This window comes from Gymnoscopelus braueri, assembly GCF_963280865.1.
Source record: "Gymnoscopelus braueri genome assembly, chromosome: 10".
NCBI lineage: Eukaryota > Metazoa > Chordata > Actinopteri > Myctophiformes > Myctophidae > Gymnoscopelus > Gymnoscopelus braueri.
In genome coordinates, this window is record NC_137611.1 from 43,924,553 (window position 1) to 43,951,786 (window position 27,234).

Consider the following 27,234-nt stretch of genomic DNA (forward strand, 5'->3'; position numbering starts at 1 on the left):
CTGTTTTTGCATTGGATTTTTGCCTCCTAGGGAACCCACTCTCCACTTTATGTGTGATACTTTGTAAACTGACAGTGTCGCACAAAAGCAGCGGAAATAACAGATCTACAAGTTTACAAGTTTGTAGATCTGCTATTTTTGAAGATGTTTTGTCTATAATGACCCACTCAAGATAGGGACGCCAGGTTGAAAGTGGTTAATTTTTATTTTATAAATATTGAACCAATGAAAAGTATTAACAAGAGCTTGTGACTAAATTATAACTGCCGTACATTGGATGCATTGAAACACAGATTATTTTATATTTTTTCCCATTTCCAGAAAAGTAATGATTTTGGACATACAGTACAAGGTTTTCACTGACAGCGATACGCGATCTTCTGGCCCAGCTCCAGGCTGTGGCACAGGCTGACCGTTTCAAAATGTTAACCATTATCAGTATGTTATTATAGCACCATTACACAATAGGCTCGGTGTGTTTTGTGCGCGTTGGAGGAGGTCCTCTAGTGAAGGCAGATGACCTATCTGTCATTGTAAGGGGTGACAGCCACTCCCGCTGGGCCGACCTGCCTGTCCCGCGTCATCCCAAAATCTATACCACTTGTGCATGATTGGCCAATACACTTGTGCAAGGACGCGCTGTGATTGGCCAGTAGCCACTTTGTGTGGCAGTTGGGGCAAACGCTCTCACCAAAACATGATTTACTATTCTGTCCCTATCGGTACATAACTTGAACGGCGCTGAGTCCGCCCAAGCGAACTTCGCTCAAGTTCGCTTGAGACGCCGCGCCTCCGTCGCGGTCCAAAGCTATACGGGCTAAAGAAATAGCCCGCAGTGGTTGTAGGCAGAGGCACTTCCGCGTTGGCCACAGAAGGGGGCGTGGTTATAAAACAACTGGTATTCACCTGTTTCCTAGGCTGTGTGTTTTCCACTTCCTGTCGATTTCATTGGATATCATCGGTCATCTGACCAGTTTCATTGGATTTCATTGGATCAAATTGACAGGAAGTGGAAAACACACGCCTAGGAAACAGGTGAATAGACTTTGGAATGACACGCCTGTCCCACAGCAGTGGGTTTCAAACGTCCTGTGCTCTAGGTACAGCAAAGGGTAAAGGTCAGAATCCCAAGGCACACTATTCACATCCGTGCACAGTAGCCTCTATAACCCTGTAAACCTTTATTGTTTACTTAATAATAATAGTTTAACCACTATTTTCACAAATACAAATAAAAAAATTGCTGATCCACAAGCTCATAACATGTTACAATGTTGCGCGTAGATGAACTTTGGCTATTTTAAAAACATTTGTAAAAATGTTTTAAAATAAATAAATATAATTTCAAATAGGGAGGCCAGGTTGAGGCCAGTTTTGTTTTTTCTTCTACAATGGAAATAAAGGAGTGTGCACAAAGTACTGACACAGTGAATTAGAAGATGTTTTTTTTAATAATATTCTTTTTAACTTTTTGTACAGTTGCATATATTGCAATAACAATGTGTGCTAGTCACAAACTCTCAAGGCATACCTGGTTTTGTCCTACGGGACACACCAGAGTGCTGACCGAGGCACACCGTTGGGAACCAGCCATTATGCATCCAGCTCAGATAAATCACCCTGTTTATTTGTTTATTTAAAAGGATCCCCAGCTAGTCTTCCTTGGGTCCTAAGACAATAATATACATCAACATGAAGAAAAACATTACATTCTCAATGTATTGCACACTTTAAAAAAAAATCGAGAAAGGTATTTCACTAGTCATTTATCACTAACAGCAATACAACAATTGAAAATCAAGTAGACAAAATAAGGTTCACCAACCATAAAACCATCATGTAAGCGAAGACAGAGCAAAAGTTCAAGTTTACAAAGTATTGAGGGTTAAGTGGTTAAATGTCTGACAGTACACATTACATAAATCCAACATGGAAAAGCTCATGTGAAGGGGGGGGGGGGGGGGGAGAAAAAAAAGAAAACTTTAATTGAAAAAACACGGTGTCCTCACGTAGAAGGACACTATCAGTCTCCAGAACCAAGGATGACTGTTTTCAATGAATCTAAACATGGTTAAAATGTTTGAAGTTAATGGGTTTGTATAGGAAGGGGGTGTGTGTGTTTTTTTTTTAAATGAAAGCAACTTAAAAACTGTCTGGGGTGCTCACAAAAGCCTGAGTAGACCTCAAATGACACCAAACGTGTTTGAAAGTGAAATATCCCTTTAAGCTGTATCCTGACTGAGTTCTCTATTCTGATTGGATAAAATTGATATCCCGACCTGAAATTAAATGTATTTTTAATAAAGAGCTGGAGAGATGGAGACTCCTGTTACTGAGCTCTCTATAGCAACGACAAGTACTCAGAATCAGAATATAGAGCTATTTACATATTTTAACCAAAGAAAATCACTAACCCCACCTTTAACCACTTAAGTAGCCCTATTGCATGCTTTGGCTATTCAAAATTAGCCCATCTCACAATGCATCGCATCATGACGTGTTTGGTTCCATTTGTACAGTCTCAGAGTTACAGACCTGTTTGACCTCTGGTCGTCCCCAGACCTGACATTGACAACCTGTGAGTTTCAGGCCGGTGGTTCTCAGACCCGTTTCATGTCAAGGACCCCCAAATGAATATGTATTTGGCTGTGGACCCCCATCTGAAAATATTTTGTGACATTGTGTGGCACCTATTCATATTCAAATGAGCTCACAACGTGTCGCGCGTTTTAAATGAGTTTTAAATCCTTATTGCTTTAATACTTCCCACCTGCGAGAGCAAAGCATCTGGGCCTTGAAGTATTCATCAGCTCATGTGGGTGGTACTCATGCATGAGCAGAATGTTCAAAGGAAGCTGAGGTAATGAGGTGCAGGAGCATTTATGATGACCCATAAATATATTCCATCTCTCTGAAGACAACATGATTGTACTGAATCTCTGCTGCCACCCAGTGGTCAAAGGTATTGACTAAAGGCAAGTAAAGTCAAAGGCAGTCTTACCAGGCCACTGAATAAAGATAAGCAAAATGAGCCAATAATATGGCCTTCTGAAGGTATAATCTGCCTCTCTTCTCTCTACCTGAAGAAACATGAATTTAACAGAGATTAAAGCCAAAACAAATCTCACAAATATCCCTTCATGTATACCGAGCTTTTAATAACTAGTCTCAAGTTCAGTATAATTTAGGCTTCTCTCTTTGTGTGTGAGAAAGTGACAACGCTGTATGCGGCCAATGAAATCATCTGTATTATGTGGCTGTGCCTTTAACCAATTGGATTGGCAGATCTACAAGCTCACACGTTGTAAGCTTGTAGATCAGTATGGAGGAAGAATGCTTAGGATTTTTACTGTGATCTCTCGCTCTTGAAATATATAATCCTTGGTTTCTGTTGTGTGTAAACAATAATAGCAATTCAAAACAGTTGTCCCCCAAACCCCACCTCCAGTGGCTGTCATAAGAACGGAGGGAGCTAGACCGGGAGCCAGGCCCAGCCCTCAGGATGTTCTCTGCTAACTTTTTTTCACTATCATTTCCTGTTAGCATATACCTTGGGCCATCACAAGTTCATACTGAACACCCCCAACTCGGGGCCGTTTGGTCTAAGGGGCCCCAAAAAGGGGTTTTGGGGCCCCTTAGACCAAAATTAATGTTAATGGCAATATTAATTTACTAAAATTACATAAATTGTCTTACACATATGAAATTCGGCATGGACTATCCTGACACATAGGGGTAAGTAGCAAAATAGGATTCTGGTGCTTGCTACCATTGTATTTTTAAATATGACCTACAACATCCCCAGAAACACACACAAAAAAACTGTCCGCTTGACAAATAACAACAAAGATTATTAATTTCCAGCACTTTATGGTGAATATCACTGCCTCACTTGTATATAGAAAACCTCCCACGTCCCTAAACTTCAATTTGAGCCCAAGATGACCTTTGTATCTTGAAAATGACTCTTTCTGTAGCCAAAATTCTGCACTATACATCAAATCGGAGAAAATGTAATATTCAGTCATATTAGAGGCCCTAGGAGGGGTCCACGTGCGATTGCTTATTATTTATTTTTCTAGTTTGGATTTTTGGTCTCTAATATAGGGATTTTGATCATCCCAAGAATGTCCAAAGTGTTTTTTTCAATGTTTTATTACCCTCCTAGGGCCTCTACTATGACTGAATATTCAATTTTGAGGTATAGTGCAGAATTTTGGCTACAGAAAAAGTAATTTTCAAGATACAAAGGTCATCTTGGGCTCAAATTGAAGCTTATGGACATGGGAAGTTTTGTATATCGTGTCCAGGACGAACCAGCTAACTCCATTTTCATCTTTTTTTTTTTCTTTTTTCATAAATCAACGCTATTGAACACCCTTTACGTCTGTGTAAAAAATCTAAACATTTGAACCAATGAAAAGTATTAAAAAGCGCCTCTGACGAAAACTGTCAACTCCATTGGATCCTCAAACTGTCCGTCAAAAACAAACAACTCCCCCCTCTCCTCTCCAGTGCTGCATTTCACAGCATGAGTAGTAGAGCGCGCTGCGCAGTGGAGGAGGAGGAACATGTAAACAAACTCCCCGTAGTCTGTTAAAACTATGCAGTGTAACTGTTTATCAAACTTAGCACTGACACTAATGTTATGAAAACAAGTAATTATATTTCTAAAATCTATGAAGTGTTTAATGAGGAGAGCAATGTGACAAGAAGAAAGGCGTTCATAGCATTTCTGTCGCGCTGAAACCTCTCCCTCAGCAGCGAGTGGAGCTATTGTTTGGACACCTAACTCCATTTCAGCTTGATTTCTGCTCGTCTGAAACTACTAACTCCACTTGCGCTGGGTAAAGTGTTGATTTACCCGCGATTTGGGTAAAGTGTTGATAATATAATGACACATGCAAGTATCTGACAATATACAAAGTCACTATACCAACTTTGATGAGGCAGTATTGCTTTGTTTTAAAAATATAAGGTTTTCTTCATTTCCTGAAAAACTTATATTTTGTTTTTTCGTTTCCTGAACAATGAGCGTTTTGGAGTTAGCAGGTTCGCGCTTGACAGCAGAGATATACAGTACAAGTGAGGCAGTGATATTCACCATAAAGTGCTGGAAAATAATCATCTTTGTTGTTATTGGTCAAGCGGACAGTATTTTCTTTGTGTTTCTGGGGATGTTGTAGGTCACTTTAAAAATCCAATGGTAGCAAGCACCAGAATCCTATTTTGCTACTTACCCCTATGTGTCAGGATAGTCCATGCCGAATTTCGTATGTGTAAGACAATTTACGTATTTTTAGTAAATTAATATTGCCATTAACATTAATTTCGCCCCAAAAAGGGGTTTTGGGGCCCCTGAGACCAAACGGCCCCGAGTTGGGGGTGTTCAGTATGAACTTGTGATGGCCCAAGGTATATGCTAACAGGAAATAATAGTGAAAAAAAGTTAGCAGAGAACATCCTGAGGGCTGGGCCTGGCTCCCGGTCTAAGCGCTCTGTGATCATGGCACCAGAACCTGCTCTTGCTCACGCAGCTGCAGCCCGTCCCGTGAAGGTGTCGCACGCAGAGAACGTCTGAGAACAGCAGACCTCCAAGCTCACAACGGTCTCATCCGCGACGTGGTTGTGAGCTTGTATGTCAGGTGTTCGGCGCGCAATACCGTTGCGGGGTGAAGTACATAATGTCTCACTAGGACGCACCTCACTAGCCAACACACGAGAGGGGGTTGAATGAACTAAAACCAGCGCACCCCAAAACAGCAGGTTTGGCGATCTGTTGGGAATAGATTACATGAAGCAGTCACCTGTGCGTCCAGTGTCAATGTTTGTTAACAAATAATTGGTCTATAGCACACTGACTACTTATATTTACACATCAAAATGTAAACTTTGTTCAATTGTAAACTTTTGTTGTATTGCCAAGTGTTCCATTTTTCTTTTCCCATCTTTTTTTAAAAGATTTATTTTGGGTCTTTTCTGACTTTATTTATAGGTATAGTGGAGAAGGACAGGAAAAAAGATGTGAGAGATGGGGAGTGTGAGTAAAGATCGTCGGGAACGGGACTCGAGGCCTCCCATCTTCTTTTTAAGCAGCTCAGCCAACACCAGACATTTCTGAGACTTGTTTCCCAACAACCTGAATGTGAGTTTTATTTTGATGCTTTTTTATTCAATGGTGTCCTCTTTGTAGCTGAAGACTGAAGACTATCTATTCCACTGTACATTTGTACTAATTATCCTCTCTAGGTAACATGCTGGCCATGCCAGCATGTTACCTAGATATGCAGGATATGCAGGATATGCAGGATATGCAGCTAGCGGCAGGCGACCACGGCATGAGGGGACTTAAGCAGCTCAGCCAACACCAGACACTTCTGAGACTTGAATTTGTATCTTTTTTTATTCAACGTGTCCTCATTGTAGCTAATTATGAAGACTATGTACTCCACTGTACATATGGAATAAGTATCCTCCCAGGTACATGCCGGCCATGTCAAATATGCTGGTGACAGCCCCTCCCCACACCTCAACACCAGGTATACTTAAAGAAAGGCTATGTTGATTAACTCATAGTCCCTAATCCCCTGAAGCAAGCCCATTTTATGACCATGCATGCACCTCATGGTACACTAGTACCTCAAAGGCATTAAAAGCAAAACTTCAGACCTCCCAAAACAAACTGATCAGGTTACTACTAAACCTCAAACCTAGGACTCGCTTAACCCCTGCTCATTATACTATAGGGTGGGATGGCTCAGGGTAGAGGACAGAGTACAGCAACTTGCAATGGGCCTGGTCTTCAAGATACTCAAGGGATCATTGAGCCCATGTACCTGTCTAACTGCTTCAACAACGTGAGAGACACATGCAGGCACAACACCAAAAGGAGCTCCAAAATTGTTCTGTTATACCACCAAAATGTGGAATGCCCTACCAACACCCATCAAAAAGTGAGACTCCGTACCCTCCTTCAAAACCGCCATAAAGAGCACCTGTCTGCAATTTGCAACTGGTCCTAGACAAGTCTTCTAAGCTTGACACCAGAAATGTATTCAATTAATCAAAATAGCTTGATACGGTAATGTCAATCTTTACAGCAGCTATAAGTATAAATGTCAAACCACATAACATTGTGTTTTCCGCTGTAGATCTTGAAAGTACTCTCTACTGCACATCAAGAGCCAGAACAAGCACAAGGTATCTATCTACAGTATATGTATAGATTCAAATATTGTTTATGTTGACTGTTTTTGTTCATTCGTTTTCTCACATGCATTATCAGGCCAAAAACGAAATGCTCTAGGCCCTCTTGAAGAAAACGGCACAGGGCTAACAATCTGTAGAGCTGGAAAGTGTTAAACTGTATTTTGTATTCAACATTGGGGCCATATTCCTTTACAGCAAAGAGTGAAGACTGCACAAGGTACATTTTAGCCACATCAACCCTATAGTCCCTATTCTGGACACGTCATAATAGACAAACCATCTGTGAAAGTAGCCGATCTAATAGGTCACAACATGTCACGTTGCAGCGCGTTGTGAGCTTGTAGATCAGCTATTTTCGGCACAATGGATTTGGTGTTGCAGTGATGGCATCGAAGAGATGCAAGGCTTTAACTAACACCATATTGGCGTATATCAGTGGTTCTCAACCTGTGGGTCGGGATCCCACATGATTTTGGGGGGGTCGTCAGATGACAGTGAAGTGACAATTTAAGGACTTTTAAGACCGTTTTAAATAATACCTAAAAAAAAGAGAGAAAACTAGAAAAAGTGCTCCTCGGAGCACAGGTCTCCGCCAGGTCAGGTAGGTTATTGTGGCCTCCTGGTGGCGCTATAATAGGCCAATGTGAAAAGGGTGTCATTTCTTCTTAGGCCTTTCACGGCAATCAGACACTGCATTCATGATTTGAGGCTTTTGTTCCAAAAATGTGTTTTGCTAAATTAGACCTGCTGGTGGCGCTATAACAGGCCAATGTGCAAAAGGTGCCATTTCTTCCTCGGCCTAGTGGGAATGTGCGTGTGAAATTTCACGGAAATCGCAAGCTGCGTTCATGATTTGAGGCATGTTGTTCAAAACGGACCAATCCTGCAAACTTTGGAAGCCAACCTTAGCCAATCAGGATGGAATATGGAAAATGGGACAGATCCGTGTTGATCACATGACTATAGAGATACTGTGTACCGATTTGCATGACGTTTGGATAAAATCTGTAGGAGTAAATGGGTTTTGCACAAATTGGCCTCCTCGTGGCGCTATATAAATAGCGTCTGCTAAATGACTGTAATGTAATGTAATGTAATGTAATGCTATAACAGGGCTATGTGAAAGATTTGGGGCAGAGGTTCTGAATTGGCATCCAGAGAGTGTGTGTGCACAGTTTCGGAGCGAGCGGGCCAACAGTGCCGGAGATTAGCTGTTCACAGACGGACGGACACACGGACACACACACACACGGACGGACGGACAGGGGGCAAAACATACTCTCTCGCCATGCCTTTCGGCCTGGCGGAGACAATAAATAAGACCATTACTGCATCAAACTATACCATAAACGGGTAAAACATTGGCCAAATTGTCAAATAGCCTAATATAACAAAATTTTGAAAATAGCCGATGTACAAGCTCACAACGCCTCGCAACGCGAGGCATTGTGAGCCTGAACAGGAGCCCACAGTGTGCGAGCCTTTTTTGTTTTACAACATGGGAAGAGCGCCTTAAAGGGCAAGACCACTTTGGTAGAGGTTTGGGTTGTGTAGTTACCTTGCCATGATGTAACTCCAAAGGTGGGCAAGAAATAAAAAATAATTGCTCCATTGATTAGAAATTGATAATTCAAAATATGCTCCTCATTGACTTACATTGTACGGTAAAACTGCTCTCAAAGTCACTCTTTTAGCACAAAAACGAACGCAAACAAAGTTGATTCAGACAATATAGAACATCACCAAACCCAGTACTGTTTGTTTTTTAAATAAAAATGTCAACTTCCTGTTGATTTTGCCATTTTTAATAAGTAGAAAACCCGGACTGGATCGGCGGATCCGGATCCAGATCTTCAAATAGTAAAATCAACAGGAAGTTGACATTTTTATTAAAAAAACAAACTTTTAAAGTACTGGGTTTGGTGATGCTCTATATTGTCTGAATCAGCTATGTTTGGGTTCATTTATGTGCTAAAAGAGTGACTTTGAGAGCTGTTTTACCGTACAATGTAAGTCAATGAGGAGCATATTTTGAATTATCAATTTCTAATCAATGGAGTAATTATTTTTGATTTCTTGCCCACCTTTGGAGTTACATCATGGCAAGGTAACTACACAACCCAAACCTCTACTAAAGTGGTCTTACCCTTTAAGGAAGACAGCCACTGGGGCGCCCGCTGGCCTAGTGGTCCTTTACTGTGTGTCACCCCCCATCTCTCTCCCCGTTTCCTGTCAGTCTACTTTCCTATCAATAAAGGCAGAAAAAGCCCCCAAAAATATATTAAAAAGAAAGACAGCCATCCATTCTGTCAGTGGAAGAGTTATGTGATTACTTCTTCATGGTGTACACATGTGATTGATAAGATGTATAGTCATGAAGGAAAATTTGTCTTGTCTGTACTACGCAACATCTATATTTGCTGTTGATGTTTTTTTTGTTGTTTTTTCATTGCAGAAGCCATTGGGACTACATGTACATGCTACAAAGCAGCAAGTCAACAGCGCCATGACCGATCACTTCAAACAGGCTTCAGGTTGAAAGTGGTGGTGGGGGCTAAAGAAACGGACTGCAATCAACAACAGAATGAAGTGGTCTTGTCTTTGTGGGCTCCTCAGCTTTATCATATCGTCAGCGTGAAACAGAAACCTTGCATGTCTAAAACTGTTTCGTTTTCAGGAAATGGGGAAAAAGAACCTGTGTTCCAATGTATCCAATGTAGTATTTAGTCACAAGCTCTTTTCATTGGTTAAATATTTTTAAAAACCTCCACTTGACCACATTCGCTTTAAAAAATATTTTAAAATGGCAGATCTAGAAGCTCACATTCTGTCGCTATGTGTTGTGAGCTTGTGGATTCACTGTTTTTGCTACTTAAACTCATGGTTCAAGTTTCAAGGTTGTTTTATATTGTTACATCTTGTGCACAGGTAAATGGACTGCATTTATGTATTTAACGCCTTAATAGTCTTTCCGGCCCTTCAAATCACTGTACGATGTACTTCACATTCACCCATTCACACACCGATGGCGGAGGAAACCATGGAAGGCACCAACCTACTATCGGAAGCAGTAGGGGTTCAGTGTCTTGCTCAAGGACACTTATGATACTTAGCCAGTTTCCTTCCTCTTGTATGTCATAGTAGGGCTTTAATTTACTAAATATTCTAAAATAATAGTCTGCACACTATGGCTTGCAGGGCACCCAGTTAAAAACTTTATTGGGTATATCAGAGGTCTTCAACATTTTTCAGCTGAGAGAGAGATGGAGCAGGGACCCCCCGCTACATACTGGATTCATGTTAAATGTGTGTTTTCAGACATTTAACCACTTAAAACCCTCAATACTTTGTAAACTTGATTCAAGTGGTTAATGTAAAAAAATAGAAAAGAAAATCCCTATCACACAAATATTTGGCGGCCCCCCTTCAGTATCTCTGAGGGGTCCTAGGGGTCCCGGAGCCCCTGTTGAAGACCCCTGGTGTATATCATACAATAAAGCTTTTGACTGGGATCCCTGCAAGCCACAATGCAGACTATTTTAAAATTGCCTGTGATTTGTGACATTCTGCATAATGAGTACTTTTACTTTTGGTACTTTAAGTACATTTTGATGCCAATACTTTTGTACTTGTACTCAAGTACATTTGGAATTCCGGACTTATACTTGTAACAGAGTACTATATTGCAGTATTGATACTTTTACTTAAATAAAAAATGTGAGTACTCTTTCCACCACTGGTGTTGTGACACTGCACTTTTTGGACTTGTTTTATTTTTATATACTGTACTGCTCTGTATATTACTACGCAGCCTGTGTGGACGCACGTAGACCCTTCGTAGGACCTGCGCAGCATCTCTACGCAGCATCTCTTTGGGAAACCCGGCCAATAGCTCCAATCGCTGCTGAGGGAGAGGTTTCAAATTAGGCTAAATTCCTAAAAGCTAACAATGGATCCCCAAGCTCACAATGCATCACAACGTGTGAATTAATGCCCTGATGCTTCATGACACTTATTATATAGGCCTACAATAATAAACAGGACTTTAAATATTACAATAATGTCTGCAAAGGGGTTCACAGAGTTGGAGTTCCTGTTTCTAAAACGTTGTTGATATTTAAGTATGAGTTATTGGTTGATATATTGATTCTTGTACCACACCTCCTCAAGTCCATCTGTGATTATTACCAAGATGTATTACTGTACCAATTCTTAATAATTAAATATTGAAATATTACAGAATCCCAATCAATTGTAATGTAAACATTACAAATGTAATAACAAATTCTAAACAACATCAGGTAACAACTACATATTCTTGTAACTCATGTCTTGCATTACCAATGCTGGCCAAATCAATCAACTTGGCAGAAAACACAAGCATCACACATCCCACTATCCACTACATGCCTGACCTCGAACAGACATACAGACCACAGACATACAGGGACTGACCTGCTTCACACTGTCGCCAGTCTATACTTGACATCTATGTAATACCTTCTTGTTAGTTTATGTGCCTCCTAAAGGGCCAAGAAGAGCTGCACAGGCAGCAAAAACCATTGCTGACTGTGTACATGGACTTCAACTGCAGTACCCAAGCACCAGCAATCGTGCTTGGAGACCTGAACCAGTGTTATCTGGACACTGTGTTGCCAGGATTTGAACAGTATGTCAAGGATGCGACTAGGAAAAATAATATTCTGGACCAGTGTTATGTGAACATTCCAAATGCATATGTTGCCAATGTTGGGCCGCCTACAGTATATTGACCACTGATCATAATGTTGTGTGCATGACTCCAGTTTATAAGTCAAAACTGAAAAGAGGAAATCTGGAGAAGAAAGTAGTTAGGACATGGACAAATGAAAGCAAGGAACAACTAAAAGCATGCCTGGACTGTACAGATTGGGACACTTTTAGAGATGGTTCATTGGACGAAATAACCACAGTTACAAATGATTATATACATTTTTGTGTACAGCTGGTTGTTCCTACAAAGGAAATTAAAATATATCCAAACAATAAATCATATGTGACCAAGGACATAAAAGATTTAATAAATGAAAGGAAAACAGCCTTCAGAAACAAAGATTTCGGTGCACTTAAATTGACACATAGACAGCATCTAGAGGAAGCGTTTAAAGCCAACAATCACAAAAAGGCGTGGGATACTATGAAATCCATGACAGGAATGTCATGCCCAACCAAACCTATTGTGACAGACAATGAACTTGGCTTTGCTAATGACCTAAATACTTTCTTTGCCAGATTCGAATCATTAGGCGATTCATGTACTGTAGTGCACTGAAATACTTAAGACTGTAACACCTGCCCCCTCAGACAGAATCATCATCACTGAAGTTGGATGTCAGGAAAGCGTTTGTGTACAGCCAAGACAAATTTCAGTGTGAACTGACAAAGTATTATCGTATCGTATCGTAATGTTAAATGTAACAATCGCCCTTTAACTCGAAAGGGAAACTATTAACTAACAGGAAAAAACAACGGGATTGGCAGGATGCTAGTTGTGGTTACTTTATTTTGAAGCCACAATAAATAATAATTGGCACAATCAAATGGTAAATAATAATACACCTCTTGGTTTTTAACTACTGTCCCTGTCTCTTTCCCTAACAAATAAAATAAATAAACAAACAAATCAACACATAACAATTATTTCATATACTCTCCCAACCCCAAACAAATCCCACTGTCTTTTGTAACCCCGCAGATCACAAAATAACAATAAACAGTAAACAAACACGCACACGCACGGTGGTTAGAAGTCGGCTATTCAAATAATAAATAGTCCCTGCGATCGTCCACTTCTCGTCACGCTTCCGCGAACGCACAGTTCCTTAATCCAAAAGAAATGAAAAGTATCTTCCTCCCGACGTGGCCCAAATAATAACTAAGGATCGGGGTACCCCTATGATTTGTAATCCACAAAGAACTGGCTGCTTGGTATTGTCTCACCGGCTATTCGGCTCCTCCCGACTCCAACACCGACCGGCGTCTCGTACGCGAACCCTCTTCTACCATGCCGTTGAAGGCACAAGCGGCGGGCTAAGTTAGTGCAGTGAGTGGCAGTTGGGGCAAACGCAGTCCCCACAATATTATTTACGATTCTGTGCCTATCGGTACATAACTCGGACGGCGCTTAGTCGACTAGCAGACCATCGGCCGGTCGTCACGGGCACTCGCGCCTGGAGGCGCTCGGGCGCGACTCCTCGGCCTCAAGGTCTGCTGAGTCGGCGCGCCTCCGTCATGGTCCAAAACTATACTTTATCGGCGAAAAAAATAGTCTGCGGTTGTTTGAAAAAGTATTGTCCCAAGCAGAAGTCGTACCCAGACTCCCAGAGCTGGTGAGTCGATAGTCCAATGATTAGCGAGGTGCGCCACTGAGGCCAGTGCTGAAATTTGGTATTCGGATTGTATTAGAATGTGACGTCCTAACTCTTCTATTGTCGAGGAAAGAAGTCCCCGCCCGCGTGCCCGCCCAATGGGGGCGAGGCTTCCCCTTGTGCCTTCAACGGCATGGTAGAAGAGGGTTCGCGTCTCGTACACCACCGCAGCGCTCGAATACCCACGGCAGCAACGGCACGTTCCTCTTCCACTGGGCTCGATAGTTCTTTCTTGGTTGTCGGTTGCAGTTTACTATCACGTTCAAAACTGTTACATGATCATGCTGCTAAAGTCACATAACTAGTATCAAATAATGATACACTATAGTAATAGTAATATATGGATACTAACACAATGATGCATATCAAGGGTCAGTAAATTTCACAAGACGGTTGCTGTAAATCAAGTGGTTCCCAAGTGGAGTCTGGGGACCCCTGATTTACAGCAATTGTCTTATTGATAGTTAGAAACCAAATGGACCCTTACAGTCTGAAACTCTGAGGCCCCTTTTACACAAGGGTTGAACCGGTTCCGTTCTTTTTTCCAGACACATTTTGAACCAGTTCAGAGTGTTTCCACTGAAAATTAATTGATTCAGAACCCTAAAAGTTTGTTCGTAACTGGAACCAAAAAATACTTGCTTTGTCTTGCCCTGAAACAGTGAACCACAGTGGGCGTGTCACTAATCTACAGTTGGAAGATGCAGACGCGATATAAACAATGGCAAAAGCGAGCGTAAAATCATCACTAAAAACGAGAAAGAAAAGAAAAGGGAAACTGTAACTGCCACTGACGATTGAATTTCCCCCGTTAAATGGTCACTTTGACCGGTCATATTTGACACATCGCTGGCCAGGCCTGGAATCGAACCTGGGGCTGCCCCTAATTACAATGGTGCTTTAAACTGGTGAAAACGCAAGCCGGTTCGCAGCCAGTTCTGTGAAAGCACCAAGGTTCCAGGGATCTAGAACAGAACCAGTTCTAGAACCAAAGTTCTTTTGGTGGAAAAGGGGCCTGAGAGTTGTGGGTTCGTGATCGTGGCCTAATGCATACCAAACTGGGGGTCTGTAAAATTAAAAACTAAAAGCCATTGCCATAAATGACGGAGCTCTCTGATGCAGATCAGATGAGGATAAACAGTGGTGTGACAGTTGAAAGGAAACTGCAGTTTATGTGTTTCTACTAGCCCTGAAAGTCCTTTGTGCCTTCAGGCTCCAAAACAAGCGTGACCCCCCCATACGAGAACTTACAAGACTATTCGTTCCTGCATGGATTCTGTTTTACGTGCACATGGACTATGTACTGTAAATTGTGGAGCTTTGACAGGATATATTTTGGGAGATTGCACATTATACTGTATATTCCTGTACTGTACATTGAATGTATGTCAGTGTAGGATCAATGCTGCACTCTAGAGGGGATTCACAGTAGTGTAGTAGTACAAATACAAACTTGCCTGTGACTACACATACATTAGAGTATCAGGACAGTGGTGGACAAAGTATATACTCAAGTAAATACTCAAGTAGTATCTCAAGGAGTCATTGTATTTATAATATCAATGCATTGCTGTTTTGAAATTGAGAACATTTCCAAAACAATTAAAACATTTTGAGAATTGTTCAACAAAATTAAAATAGCCGATATACAGATAAATGGTGCATTTATATCGCCTTTATCCAAGGTGCTTTACATTCACCGACAGCAGAAGAAAATGCAAGGCACCAACCTGCTTATCGGGAGCAATTACAGTAGGGGTTCAGTGTCTTCATCAATGACACATCGACACTAACTTTGGGGGAGCTCGGGAATGAACTCTTACCTCCTGAGCCACTGCCACACGGCTATTTTCGCTGTATTTGAAATAGGGCTTCGGTGCTTCATTCTTAGAATATTTGTGTAAGTTTGCGTCCCAAGAGTCCCTACCTAGAAATGTAGTCGACCCAAAAGTCCAATATTTATTTTTTAAATGTAACGGTGTGTAGATATGAGCTTTTTTTTTTAAAAGCACACCCCTGGTGTATAGTAAAGCAATAAGCCACTAGAGGTGGATGTATGCCGTAGATTTTACAATGGCTGAGTGGCGTACTGAGGCACAAGGCAAAGCGGAGTGCCTCATTCTGACCCTCTCAGCCATTTGTGCTTTACTAAATGTTATACACCAGGGGTGGGCAATCTTTTCAGGCACTTTTTTTTCAAGTCAGTGAATAAATAATATGATGCAGGTTGTGGTATTGCCTTGCAAGGATGCAAGCATTTACCAACAGTAGGTTCCATGAATTGAGGTGCTGACTGGGCCTGATTACTGCTGCACTAAGTGATGTGAAACTTTATATTATTTTATAAAACTATATATCTCCACATTTCAACTTTTCATTTTTTCCGTAAAGTATTGCCCTATTTTGTCATAATACAGTGTCACACAAAAGTAGCAAAAATAGCCGATCCACAAGCTCAGAACAAGTTGCGATGCGACACATTGTGAGCTTGCAGATCTGCAATTTTTTCTATTCAAATTTGCTTTAAGTGAAACTGAAAGCGGTTAAGTGTGTCTGTGGGCTTTAAAAAATGTAACCAATGAAAGGTATTAACCAGGGCAAAACCGTTTCTGAAAAGTAACGGTTTCGGACATACGCAAGGCTTCCACGTGACAGCGACAATAGGTTATATACCTAGTATGTATCTCTGTCCACCCCCCCCTCTCTCTTGGTGCTGACTGTCATCAAACTAGTTGTGACACGCCTGCCATGCCCTTTGTTAGTTACTAATCATGGGTGTATCTGTATGTATCTCAAGTTTCCTTGGCATATACTGTACCTCACAGTAACCATGCACAGTAATGTCATCTAAGGCTTTCTCGTCAACATAGAATACCTGTTGAACTTAATGAAAACGGAACTACTGAAGCTACCTTGTCAAACAAAATAACTAGTTTAGCTGGTAGAACTTGATTTCCTGTGCTCAAGTGACACTGTTGCAACAACAACAGTCTGTATAATAACCATAATAAGCACTCATCCATCTTTGTAACTCGCTTGCCAGAGTGGGCTTACACTTACAGCATATAAGTCATTCATAAACTGAAAGAATGAGAGTAGGCCTACACAGTTCTTGGGTTTCAGCTCTTCCACATTCCAGGGAAAAAAAGATATAAGAAGAAGCACCAATAAAATAACAACAGAAAGTCATTGTCAGCAGCAGCAGCCCTAGCAGCAGATTCTGAACTACAATATCTGCATAAGTTGTCTGCTGTGCCACTAGTTGTTCACTAAAATACATTCAACTTACAGTTGTGCAGTGGCGTATGGAATAGACTGTAGTCTGCACTGTGAGGGGGCCCCACATTGATATAACATGAGCCTTCTTAGGCATTTTCACATGTGATTTTTTTTGAAGGGCCTAAATTTTTATGAAAACTTTTTTATAAATGACATAGTAAAAAATAACAAAACAAACAAAACAAGTTGTTAAATATCTAGTTTAATATGAACAAGTCCAAACCCAAGGATGCGCACACCCCAAATACTATGCAGAAATACTAATAAACAGCTTGTGGTGTGGACACAATGTCCGATGAATTTACATTGGGGCCTGTGCTGGGAGAGATATGATGACCAGCACACAAAAGTTTCAAAATCAGAATTATTAATTCCCCCCAAAAAATGGAATAACAAACAAAAAATAATGCATACTTCACAAGACACCCTGTCATAACATGTAAGTATACATACAAGAGGAGAACAAAATATTTAAACATATTGTTAACAAAGTATACAGTTATCTTCTCAATTGGCACAAACAAAATAAACAGTGACAAAGTTAAAGAACAATATTGCTGGTTTCTAAGGTAAAATAAATCATTTGGGGCTTTTATTTACTTAAAAAATACAGTTTACTTTTTAGAGGCTGGCAATGTTGCCCTTGAGATATAACATTTTATAAAGAAATTACTCAAGAGACAAAAGCGAGTCTCAACTACTTGTCACACAACTCAGCGGTGCTTCCAACAGCAATCCAAAATCCAGCATAGAGAGTCTGGGTGAATGTGGTCTGGACTCTGTGGAGGAGAGTCATGGTGTCAGAGACACTGAAGAAGGACAGCGTACCTGCACTGTGATCCAGGTACACTCCTACTATGGAGGACACATGACCTGGAATATGAGTATCAATATTTCTGTTTCTGAAATGATAACCTAAATTAAAACACTGTAAAGACCAAGATTTATCATTCCATCCAAATCCACTTTCATTATTGTTCCCTGTCCTGCTGATATCTTTATACGATACTGCTATGTCAACCTTTCCACTCCACTCTACCTCCCAGTAGCAGTGACCAGTCAGACCGTCTCTACTGAGAACCTGACTCCATACAGTGAATCTCTCTGGGTGATGAGGATATGAGTGTTGTTGGTTCATCTTTGTTACTTTTCTGTTACCTTTAGACAGACACAGGTGTTGGTGTGCTGTGTTTGGATCCAGTGTGATCGGACATGAATATTGTAAGAACTCAGCTCTGGTCTTGGGCTCTGGTGTTGTTGACAGTAAAACATCCACTGTATTCACTGTCTCTGAGACGTTTGTCCCTTCCTCTTTAAGAATGTCCTCTAGTTTGTCCCGCATCTTTGACACAGCCACAGTCACATTTTCAAAGTAGCTCAGAGTACGGACATTACTGCTGACTGGATGTGTAGATTCACTGATCTTTGAGAGTGAGGTGTAACTGTGTAGAAAATTGATGTGATCCTCTGTACGTGAGAGCTGGTCCAGCTCAGTACATCTCCTCAGGTCAGAAACCTCCTGCTCCACACGCTTCCTCTGTTCTTCAACACGACTCACTTCACTTTTCTGCTGGTCTCTGATCCGCTCCCTCACCTCAGTTCGCATTCTCTCAGCGGAAGAGATGTGCTCAGTAAAGATGGTGTCACTGTCCTCCACTGCTCTATCAGCACTGTAATTGATAGACTTCACCTCCTGGTGAAGCACCTTCACGTCTTTCTCTCTCTCCTGGATTCTCAGCTGGATGTTCCGTTTCTGTTTCTTCACCTCATCGTGATGAAGGCAGATGTTCTCCTGAAGCTCGGTGGAGGCTTCGACCAGCCTGTGATTCTTAAAGGCAGGAGACTGATAGTGAGGCTGGAGGTGAGTGTCACAGTAAGAGACCAAACACTGAAGGCAAGTCTTCACAGCTTTCAGTTTCCTCCCAGAGCAAACATCACAGTCCACATCTCCAGGTCCAGCATAGCAGTGATCAGGAGGAACAGCTTGGAGTCCTGTCTTTTTCAGTAAATCCATCATGTCGGCCAACATGTTGTTTTTCTTCAGAACAGGTCTTGGGTTGAATGTCTCTCTGCACTGTGGACAGCTGAATCTCCCTCTTTGATCATCCTGATTCCAGTATGCCTCAATACACCAACAGCAGTAGTTATGTCCACAGGGAACACTCACTGGATCCTTCAGTATATCCAGACAGATAGAACAGCAGAACTTTTCCTGGTCCAGTTGAACTCCTTGCTGTGCCATTTTACAGCTCACACTCTGTCTGACAAACAAGTTTAGTTAGCTTTAGTCATTCACTCAGAGATCATATGACATGGGAGGTTCTTCCTGGTTGTGTGAGTGTGGAGAGGAGGAGTGTGTTTAAAGATGCAATTCCTGTTCCTTGATGCAATAATATGAGAGAGAGAGAGAGAGAGAGAGAGAGAGAGAGAGAGCGCGCGCACTGGTCCAAAACACCCCAGTATACACACACACACACACACACACACACACACACACACACACACACACACGCACACACACACACACACACACACACACACACACACAGAGGGAGAGAGCAGCCTGCTACTTGCAACATGCATCACAAGTAAGACACGCGAACGCGGGAAGCGAACGCAGCTCGAAAATAACAATAAGAAGAATAGAAAGGAATGAGCAATTGTAGAGAAGTGGGTGGTACAGTTAAATTAGTGAGAACAGGGCCGCCACAAGAAGGCTCCATACCGCTAGCCCCATTTTTTTTTGTCTTTTTAAAATTGTTAAGTTTGTTTGTTGTGTTTTTTTTTTTTTTTGGTAAATGTTTTTTGTCTTTGTAGTTGTTGAAATGTGTTTGGTTTAGGCATGTTGCAGGCTGTTGTGCATTTTAATCAGAGCATTGTCTACATTCCTGCATTCTTCATGGCCCTTGTTGATTTTCTCAAATCTGGCCCATGTGTTGCTACTAATGTCGGAGGGCAGCATGCACAGGCCTTCGGGAGACTTTACTCTGGAGCATCCCACAAAAGTAATCCCTAGTGAATGTTCCGATGTTCCAATGTCAAGCATCACCTTGTCTCTTGTCCATCACTGGCTTTTGTGTATGGTAAAACTGTTCTCAAACTAAGGCGTTTAATGTCACGGTGCGGGCTTTCGGCCCCGCCCCCCTCCTCCTCTCTGACTCTGTTGTGGCCTTGTATGTGAGCCTGGACCCGCATGCCGCCCGGCTGCAAGCCCTTTGGGCTGATTACCTATGTAACTATTTAAGACTTTCCAGCCGGTGCCTCTTTGCTGGATGATAATTTGTGTCTCGGTGCGACCTGCCTGTCGAGCCGGTTACTTCTCTGTTTCCTTACCTTTCCCTCCTGTGTGAGGATAGCCTGTGTTTGACTTTAATGTGAAGTAAAGTGCCTTTATCATCATCATTCCTGTGTCGTGTCCTGCATTTGGATCCTACCTGTCCCACCGAAAGCCCGCACTGTGACAGTTTAAAGGATAAAAACACACCATTGTAGTAGTTATTGGTACCCCCCCCCAAAAAAAATCTTATTTATTTGACTGTATCTGGCTCTGTTTTTCTTAAAAGTGCAAATTAGTCATTTGGAATCCCATGTTACAGCATAGCTAGCTAGCAAGAAGAAATCTAAAACTGTCCTCAAACTAAGGCGTTTTCAACTTGCCATCCGGCCTGAAATATGCACAAATGACATGGAATTCTTAGATATCCCAATAGATGAACTCGTGTAGGTGCTTTTAGATGTGTTATTTTTGACTGTAGCTGCTTTATTTCTCTCAGAGGAGTGTAATTAGTCACCCAGGGGCAGGCGGATTTCAGCCACACTGTAGTGCACTCTGAGATCTGTCAGCAGCCAATGAGAGCGTGAGTCACATGGGGGCGCGGCTGCACACAGGCAGTGCACACAATATTGCACACAGACACACACACAACCCGAGCACGGTTTCATAGTAAGCTCCACTTGCGTCCTTCCGCTGCGTTCGCAAAGATGAAGTTTCAATAGCCTCGAACCCGGGCCCTTTATGACAAGTAAGACGCGCGAACGCGGGAAGCGAACGCAGCTCGAAAATAACAATAAGAAGAATAGAAAGGAATGAGCAATTGTAGAGAAGTGGGTGGTACAGTTAAATTAGTGAGAACAGGGCTGCCACAAGAAGGCTCCATACCGCTAGCCCCATTTTTTTTTTGGTCTTTTTTAAATTGTTATGTTTGTTTGTTGTGTTTTTTTTTTTTTATTATGTTTTTTGTCTTTGTAGTTTTTGAAATGTGTTTGGTTTAGGCATGTTGCAGGCTGTTGTGCATTTTAATCAGAGCATTGTCTTCAGCCACACTGTAATCAGAGCATTGTCTTCAGCCACACTGTAGTGCACTCTGGCGCACTCTGGCGGCTGCACAGGCAGTGCACGCACACAATACTGCACACAGACACACGGACACACGGACACACGGACACACACACAACCCGAGCACAGTTTCATAGTAAGCTCCACTTGCGCGGGCGCGCCTCCTTCCGCTGCGTTCGCAATAAACCACTATTCGACACCTTCTGTTCAAAGGTGTAATATCATCAAATCATAACATCCCCTTTCTTTGAAGGATATACTGCAGAGTTAGGCAGGCACATCAGAGGTGTCAGTTACAGTATCTTAATATTTTTGTTTTAAAGTGTATCATGTAAATCATACAGAATCATTGCAACACATCATGTAAAGCATATAGTAAGTTAGTATACCTATAATATTACAATACAATCAGTATTGAACAGTAATTAACCACTTAAACCCCATGTGTTGTTGAGTGGAGTCCCTCAGGGCTCTATACTCTTTTCTGTTTTCGCTCTACATACATTTTTTTTGTGAAAGATTTATACGAATGCTGGGGTTTAAGTGGTTAAGTAATGATTTCTTTCTCTATTTTTGTTCATTATGCTTTCTTGTTTCTGAATAACAACCTAAGCCAAATATATAACATTTAGAAGAGTCTAAGTGACATTTAATGGTTACAAACAGTGTCCATCTTGTCTCTAATAGGTCAATAATGTATGGCACCGCGTTAATGTCCAGAATTCCGCATTTAAAAGTAAGAGAGTTGTCTTTGGGGATGACCTTGAACATGGAGTGTTCAAGGCTACTGGTGAAATTGACCTTGGAGTAGGTAGCATCACCATGGATCGGTATAAGGAAATATTATACTAAGTGGATCAAGGTCAAGTCAAGGGGTCCAATGTCTCAGTGTCACCCAAAGATGTGCATATTTGGTTTTATAGGGTGTTCTCTACACACAACCATCAAACATGACCTATTCTCAATGTATATTATGTGCACTTAGGGGGTACCCTAAGTGCACACGCCAAAACAACCCTTTTTGGAATCAAAGTCAGGTATAAACGTACTTATTCAGCATACAGATTTAAACCTTAAATGAGACCAAGCTTTAAACATGCCTCTGAGTCTGAAGCAAGGCATCACTTAGAATTAGACTTACTTTAATCTTTACTCCTCATTAAAATGTGCTGACATTAGTGAGCAGTGCACACACACCTCTGCACTGTGAACTTGCTACACAATAAAATCCATAGTTGTTAATTTAACTCAGAGAGTGTACACATGTAGCCGAGTTTTGTACACTCTACACCAGGGGTGGGCAACCATGTTAACCACATGAACCCTAGCGTCCATATTCTGGGCATGTCGGTGTGTTACTTCATTAGTAGCATAGGCTACTAATATTGTTCAACCAAAACTAATGAAACGAGAAGAGACAACAGTATTGAGAATTAGTTCGGGACCAGATATCATGAAACAAAAGACATACAGTAAAAAAAATCCCCCCAAAAAGCATTGTGTTGAATGGAAAATATATTTGTCTGATCAGCAACAACTGCAAGAAAGTGTGAAGCAATGGAGAAGAAAGGGAACTTGGAAAAACAATTTCCGACAAACCACAAATCAGTAACTAGTCTTCTCCAGCTAGAAAAAAAGAACTGAAATCACAGCCATATACTGTATGTTTCTTCTAGAATTTGTTTCAGGCCTGGTGGTGCATACTGAAATCATACTAAACCAGGGGTAATCAACATGTCCGTACAAGGACAAGCGTGCACGTCCGGGCAAGACTTGTCCATGTCCGTGGCACATTTTGTATTTTGGTTATAATGTGTATATAATCTATCCTAAATATTCACAATATATATTTTTTTAAATAATTTGTTTGAATGATTTTGGTGACTCGTAAAGTGTCGGGATGACATGCTCATTAATATGCTGCAGAAGATTTGTTGTGTTGGTACCCATACATGATTGCATCAGGTGAGCAAGATAAGACAGACAGCTAGAAGTAATGTTTGCTAATAGCTGTCTTAATTCTTCCATTGTTTAACATTGAATACTTGTTCACCTTAACAGAAACCACAACTCTTGAAACTAACAAATTAGTGGGGCAGTGTGAATTAACTCAGGATTGACCCAGGCAGCATGTCAATGGTACAGGTGTGTTACCTGATTTTTAAGATACTACTATTTTTCAACCACATCTAATGACACAAGACATCAGTTGAATGAGTTTGGGAACAGACCTCATGAGACAAAAGACATTAGTATACAACACATTATTTTTGATGGGAAAAGGAATTTCAACAACTATGCAGTAGGTGAATAAAGGGAACTTGGAAAGACACTTTCTGACAAACCATAAATCATTTGACTGAACCTTTCCAGCAGACAAAGAACTGAGAAAAGGGAACTGAAATCTCGGCCATATGTATTTGTGTACCATATGGAACTGGATAGAGCTCTCTCATCATTATTCTACTGTAAGTATTTGTCTCATCAGCAAGAACTGCACGTGATGGGGAAGAAAGAGAACTTGGACAGACACTTGCGGACAAACCACACGTCATTTGACTAGACATTTCCAGCAGACAGAGAACTGAGAAAAATAAATAAACTTAGGAACTGACATTTCAACCATTGCCGTATAAAATCAAGTCAAGTGCAATCATCAGACGTTAATCATACTTTTTTAAAAATGATTATTGTTTGATGTGCATAAAAATGTTTTCATAATTATACATACTAGACCATACCCGTGGGGGGATATGCGCACATGATTTGGCAACCCGGGAGCCAGCGAACACAAACACGCTAATAAACAGCTGACATTTTGGGAAAGCGATGCCTTCTCTGACCTCTGCCAAGACGATGGCTGACTGAGCTGCCGTGATACACCCACCTGGAAACCTCTCCTGTGTTATGAAGTGCACTGAAACAATGCAAATATATTGGTGTTTTTTTTATTGTGGCAACAAATGGAACAGGAAAATATTTATATTATTTATTGTCACAGACTATTTAAAGAGTAAACTACCTAAGTATATAAAATGTGATTGCCACACCATTGAAAGAGAGGTTGCGCCATCTTGTGTTCTGTTTCTTTCTTGGGCGTTTCTACGTAAATAAGCCACAATGTATGAATCAATTAGGGCTAGTAAATGTAATGGTTCATTTGTACACTCTTTAGGAGGTAAATTAGCTGTAGACTACTACTGTACTGCCCTCGCTACCTGTACGTGTACTAAACAGTCAGCCAAACTCTTTCATAAAATGACATGGGAATCAGGAAGTAGCGTCCAAGCTTCTTTTATCGTTACACTTTGCACGTCATCAAGTGGAGTAAAACCACGAAAAAGAAAGAAATGTGAAAGAAAATGACAGGCTGTAACAAACTGTCACTGAGGTGCCCACTCCTCCTGTATCCAATAACTGATGCTAATGATGATAATTGTCTCCGCCAGGCCGTAAGGCATGGCGAGAGAGTATGTTTTACCCCCTGTCCGTGTGTCCGTCCGTCCGTGTGTCCGTCCGTCCGTCCGTCCGTCCGTCCGTCCGTCTGTCACCAGCTAATCTCTGGCACCGTTGGCCCGGTCGCTGCGAAACTGTGCACACACACTCCCTGGATGCCAATTCAGAACATTTGCCCCAAAATTTTCACATGGGCCTGTTATAGCGCCACCAGGAGGCCGATTTGTGCAAAACCAATTTCTTTATATTACACCTACAGATTTTATCCAAAGGTCATGCAAATCGGTATACAGTATCTCTATAGTCATGTGATCAACACGGATGTGTCCTATTTCCCATATTCCATCCTCATTGGCTAAGGCTGGCTTCCAAAGTTTGCAGGATTGCTCCGTTTTGAACTAAATGCCTCAAATTATGCACTCAGCTTGCGATTGCCGTGAAATTTTACACGCACATTCCCACTAGGCTGAGGAAGAAATGCCACCCCTTTCACATTGGCCTGTTATAGCGCCACCAGCAGGTCTAATTTAGCTAAACACATTTTTGGAACAAAATGCCTCAAATCATGAATGCAGTGTCCGATTGTCGTGAAAGGCCTAAGAAGAAACAGGCACCCTTTTCACAATGGCCTATTATAGCGCCACCAGGAGGCCACAATAACCTACCTGACCTGGCGGAGACCTGTGCTCCGAGGAGCACTTTTTCTAGTTCTGACATCCACTTGATTTAGAACAACTTTTAAAGCTTTATCTATATAGTTAATAGTCTAGTTGTAAATTTAGTTATGGATCTGTAAGGGTCCATTTGGTTACATTTGTACACTCTCAGAGTTAAATTAACAGTGAGGATTTTTGTTAAGTAGTAGTCTAGAGCTAATTTAACTCCTAGAGGGTGTACAAATGAACATTTAGCATTAGCCATTTATTTAGAGCCACGTCGACCATTAAGCCTGATTTATCCCTAAATGAAAATGTAATAAACAGATGGTTTAATTTTAAACCTGATTCATTTAAAAACTAGATTTCAGTAGTAAAGAGCACATGCACCTTCAAATAATACATTGTTTTTAGTTCATTTTAATTAAAAGAATGAAGGAAGGATGAATCTTGTCTGGCGGAAATGGCCACGGGGAGTTGTGTCATGGTTCCAGGAATCCAGGGATTTTTTATTTTTATTTTTTTGTCTGTAGGCTACAACCTACGTTTTAAGAGTTATAGGCCAAAATGTGAAGGGGCCTGGAAGAATAGAACACACTGTGTGTGTGCGTGGGTGTGTGCGCGTGTTGAAGCTGGATTAAATCGTGGCCAATCCAATGCCCGCTTTTCATTACACAGTAAAGTCCTAAGGGTTATAATTTCACTCCCAGAAGTGTACAAATGAAAATAATGAATCTTTCACTGTCCCAAAACAACCCTTAGTTTTGTTTCTTCAAAAAAAAAAGTGACTTAAGCGGTTCTGTGGGCCGGTGGCCGTGAGGATATTGTAAGTGGGCCCTCAAAACATTTCCAAAACAGATTTTATTGATAATATAACATTACTTACTTATAACATATTTCTTTACAACCTTGAAACATGTGTTTTCATTGCGATACAGATACATAGGAACCTGAAGTATACTATGGTGGTTCCATTGATCCAAGCCGGAAGACAATCGATTAGATCATTAAAATGTACATGCTCTGAAAAATGTACATGCTCTGAGAATGCACACTTAACCGCGCACAGCCGAGAGGCTGCAGAAGCCTCCACGAGGACCCGGATGTAAACAAAGCGTGTCTGGGCGATGGTCGAGGGTCCCGTCCAACGACTGGAACAATAATATTTCCAGCGCGATCCGCCATTGCAGAGTGATCGAGCGTCAAAAATGGCTTGTTTTGACCACTGTACAAAAGTATGGAGATATGGACCTTTTTCTCAAGATCCTATCATTGGAGGCGATGGAAGTAACGTTTTTTTTGGACTGGATTCACAGCCGTCCATTCCATTTTACAGGGTCCTAGGATCATTCCTAAGTTGCCCCCCTTGTGGGGGAAAAAAAAACGTTTATGGCACTTGACGGGTGTATTTGAAAAAATGGCTATAGCCGTTTTTGGCACTCAATGTGTTAAGTGATCAGATGGGTGGGCCGAGAACGCTTTTATCAGATTTTCAAGTTGTCCCTGATCCAGAAAAGGGTGGTATAGCAATACTGTCAGTGGTTCCCAAACGGTGAGCCCTGAGACAAGTCCAGGTGTGCTATGGGATTTTGTGACAACCACTCATTATTGTTGCAATACATACAACTATACAAAACATTATGAATTATTTTTATGTTTTATTTACTTTATTAGTACTTTGTGCACACTCATTCCCCAATACAGAGGCAAATGTGATACCCTAATATGTATATATTTTAACCGCTTTCAACCTGGCATCCCTATTTTGGGCTTCTCATGTAGTACAACGTGTCACGATGCCACACGTTGTGAGCTTATAGATTGGCTATTTTTACTGCTGGATATACGGCCTGCCATGCAGCCTTCAAATCCTGTCTGCAGAGGTCCCCAT